This window comes from Tupaia chinensis, unplaced genomic scaffold (genome assembly GCF_000334495.1).
Source record: "Tupaia chinensis unplaced genomic scaffold, TupChi_1.0 Scaffold000527_1, whole genome shotgun sequence".
NCBI lineage: Eukaryota > Metazoa > Chordata > Mammalia > Scandentia > Tupaiidae > Tupaia > Tupaia belangeri.
The window spans coordinates 8,660,451-8,665,017 of record NW_006160040.1 but is presented as its reverse complement, the minus strand read 5'-3'; positions in this window follow the sequence as shown (position 1 = coordinate 8,665,017).

Sequence of the window (4,567 nt, the reverse complement as noted above, 5' to 3'; positions counted from 1 at the left end):
CTGTATCGTCGGTTGGTGTACAGGTGGCTGCCATATTTGACAGTGTGGCCGTACATGCATTTCTCCAACTCATAGATACTACTGTGTTGAAACGATTTGCTCATCAGAACCAAACACAGTCTCCTCCCCATCTCTCCAACTGGATTAATCTGCTTTTCCTGGCTTGCCATCTGGATTAGTGCTAGTAGAATCCACCTGAGCCAGAGGTCTTTGCAGCAAACTGGCTGCCCTTCTAAGTTTTTATTTATTTATTTTTTTAATATACCTCAGTTGGTAGATCTCCAAGTGCTGTCAATTTTGACATAAAAGGTTTTCCCAAATCTCTCACTTTTTTATAAGCACATGGTTAGCATCCCACTTCAGCTTGCAAAGGGTTTCCTATCCCATTTTGCTGTCTTCAACCTCTCACCCCGTCTACGTATTCTCTACACTGTTGTCCATGCGGTACGTGAGCATAGATCTGACTGAGCCATGCCTCAGGTCTTCCGTGGAGTTCAGATTCCAGTTCTAACCCCAGTGCCCCATGGTTGATGACACTACCAAGTGTTGTGCCACCCACCCCTCTTCTCAGCTCCCCCACGTAGTCCTCATTTCCAGCGTTGCAGGTCCTTTCTCATTCGCTGAAGCCTTGAGGTACTTTCTTCACTTTCGCTTCAGGCCTTGTCCCTCTGTTTTGTATGCCCTTTACCCTCTTCATACTTTCTTTGTCTGTTGAAATCTTACCATATATATATTTTTTTTTTTGAGAGGCTTTCGCTATAGGGCGCGTGCGCTCGCCAGACAGACAGAGACATAGAGACAGTTTCTTTGTTTGTTGAAATATTACTATTTTTTTTTTTTTGAGAGGCTTTCGCTATAGGGCGCGTGCGCTCGCCAGACAGACAGAGACATAGAGACAGAAAGCGAGAAATCACCCCCCAGGGGGGATGGTCACGCCGCAATCCCTTCTCCTCCATTCTCCTCTCGGGATCTTGGGCACGCACGCACACGCGCCCGGCGTGAGATTTAAGCCACCGGGTCCGAGACGCGAACCGCGGTCGACTACATGGGAGTCCAGCGACGCAGCCATGACGCTAACTGCTGGTTCCCTATATTTTTATAACTCAAGTCAACTTGAAACCACCCTATGAGGCTCCTGAGGATTGTCTTCCCTCCCTCTCTTTCATCTCCTGAGGCCTTCATGTGCTTCAGTGTGTGTTTAAGTCCGTGTGTGTTTTGAAAAGCATTGGTATCCAACTCCTAATACTGGGATCCTTTCTGCACCCCTTTATCCTGCTCTTTTAACACTAGCATGACAAATTAATCCTCTTCCTAAATGAACGGAGATGGACTTGTTATATTCTTTAGGGGACAATTGTCCCTCAACAATAAAAAGATCACAAAATTGCCTTAGTACATGCCACCACACACAAAAGCTTGTTTATTTCTTCTTTATATAAGTAGGAGAGAAGATGATATTATAGATGTTTGTTTTTCCAATAAGCTATTAAACCCTAAGAGTGCAGATTTTTATGTTTTATTCATTTGCATAACTCAGGATCCAGAAGTCAGAAGTGAGACAGGCCTTTAATAGGAACTGCACTAATGTTTCCTTTTTAGTAGAAATAGTGATTTCTATTCTTCCCTGTGAGATTCAAAATGGGTCATGGTTTGCGGATTTCGCCTTCATTTGTGAATCTGCAATATACCTTTTATCCCCAGAGTTGGGAGTTCCTTGTGCACACCTGCTCTTCATGAGGGCAGGCAGAGGACTGGACATGCACACGCACATTCGCACAGGCTCAGCCAAAAGCAGCGTATTAAAAACTAAACTCAGGTTAATCGATTTTTACACAAATTTGGTTAGAGAAAACCTACTAAGCAGCTCAATACCCTGTTTTAGATAATATCATGGGCACATTTTTAAATAAAATCTTTTGTACAAAGTTATTGATAAATAAAAAAAATGGACTCTATGGGTTTTGCTTTTTCTACTTTTCCAGGCTTGAATAATGGTGCTGAGCAATGGACAGTGAAATAATCAAAAGCCAAGTTAAAAAAAAAAAAATGGAGATGAAGTCATTGAAAAATGTCACAAATAACCAGAAATCATTATTTCATTTATGAAAGTTTAGTCATTCTGCATTCCAGTAGCAGTGATAGTTTTATTGTTTAATTAAAGTTAATACCATTTTTATATATTAATAATGGTGCTGAGCAATGGACAGTGAAATAATCAAAAGCCAAGTTAAAAAAAAAAAATGGAGATGAAGGTCATTGAAAAATGTCACAAATAACCAGAAATCATTATTTCATTTATGAAAGTTTAGTCATTCTGCATTCCAGTAGCAGTGATAGTTTTATTGTTTAATTAAAGTTAATACCATTTTTATATATTGGGACTGGGAGCTGGCAGCATCAGGGAGTATATCTTTAAGGAGAATTAGGATGAAGGGAGTTGCAACTTGCTGCCAGGTAGTTTGGCAATGAGATAGGTTGAGGACATTTAGTTGATTCCACCAACTAGAGTGAAAACAAAATACAAAGGCAAAATTGTCATCTATAAAGGATATTTTCATTCTTTAAACACATTCCTGTGGTTAAGGCTAAACTGAGACATCCAAGGCTTTTCTAAAATAGAAATTCTTAATAACATCTGAGCAGCTGGTAGAGTAGATATCAATGCATGATCCTCAGGGTCTCATGTCATTTTAAAAGCTAAATCTAAAATAAGTTATTTTAATGAAAAATAGGATTTAATAGGCAATTAGTAATGATCTTTATACTCTGCAAAAGTTTACATTCTTGTCCCAACTATTTTTTAATAAATATCAATCTTTTATGCTTGAAATTAGTAAAAGTCAGAAATAGATTTGTAAACATTGCCTCAGTTTAGATACTGGATTCTCTTTTGATGTTATTGTTTTCAAGATTCTTTTCTCTTGTGCACACCTACGACCCAGACATAACATCGTATTTGACCCAATTTAAGACTCAGTCCTTTCAAAAGATTCAAGGGATGTTGTTTCTTATCCACATTCTATAAAGTCTGCTTCATGTAAACAGTAATTGCTCCTGTATGGCACCAATTCTGTATAATTTGAGTTACTTTCTTTTAGGTAGAGAACAAAGACACACATAAACATACAAAACACAATCTGGGTAGGGTTACTCAGTTCAAGGACTTTTCTTTATCAGGCCTGAAAGGGGGGGATATGTTATTCGATTCCTTGGTTAGTTTGTTTTTCTTTCAGACATTGTGAAGAGTAAAAAGCATTAGGGAGGGAAGGAGGATGGCACTGCTAGTGAATTCATGTGTTGTGTTAGGCTTTGTGCCCGGTTCTTTACATGAATTATTTCAATTTATAAAAATTTTGAGTTAAGTATTTTTAGTCCCCAACCCTCCAATTGTCAAAGATGAAAAAAGTAAGACTTGGGAAGGTTAAGCCATTTGTCTGAGTTAACACATCTTAGAGCTGGATTTTTCCTGTGATAACATATAACCTCCTATTATGTCAAGGTTGAATCACACGATGAAATAAATTATGAGCAGTTCAATAACAGTTAATTTAAGCAAACTTAAGTAGACACACACAGCATGTACTGGACTGGCTTGTATCAGCTTATCACAGCTGATAGTTAAATTTTCTAGTGCCAAGTGTTACATATACACATTAGTAAAAATTAAATTTCATAAACTTAAAATGTAACAAATTATGTGAAAAAAAAATTGAAAAGGCATTGCATCCTAATTATTTTTCTACATTACCTTCATGCCCATTGGGTTATTTATGTCTGTTGCATCAAGAGACATATATGTGCAAATACTGTAAAATGACATGTGGCTACATCTGACTTCTCAACTCCATATGCAATGACATTACAGCGACAGCTTGAAATTGACCTCTCCACCCCAGAACAAATTGCTAATATTGTCTAGCACACCACTGTTCACAGCTCTTGCAAAGAAGACGCATGCTTTGATTTCTTTATGCTTTCTATTACTGTGAATTCATGAACATTTGACACATATTTACCCAGCAATCACTGTGTCAGATGTTACTGTATACACATTCACAAGAATTATTTCATTTATTTAACACTTTTTTTTTTTAAAGGTTTTGGCTATAGAGTTTATGCACTTGAGAGAGAGAGAGAGAAGAGAAAGAGAGAAAGAGATAGAGAGAGAGAGAGAGGAAGCGAGAAATCACCCCCAGAGGAGATGGCCATGCCACAATCCCTTCTTCATTCTCCTGGGATTTTGTGCACATGTACACACACACCTGGTGTGATTTTCAAGCCATCAGGTCCAGGACTCAAACCATGGTCAGCCATGTGGGAGTCTAGCATCTTAACCATTATGCCACCTGCTGGCCCCTTATTTATAACTATTCAAATAGCTCTAAGCAGGCTAACCTGGGTAAGAGAGTTGGATTTCTTAAACCTGCCCCCTGGTTTGAGTCCCAAACTGGCATGTTGAGAAAGGTGCAAGGTGTGTGTGCTTGCATGCTCTAAATCACAACATGATGGAGAAATGGAGGAGAAAAGATTGTGGTGGTGACCATGCCTCATGGGGTACTTTCTTCCT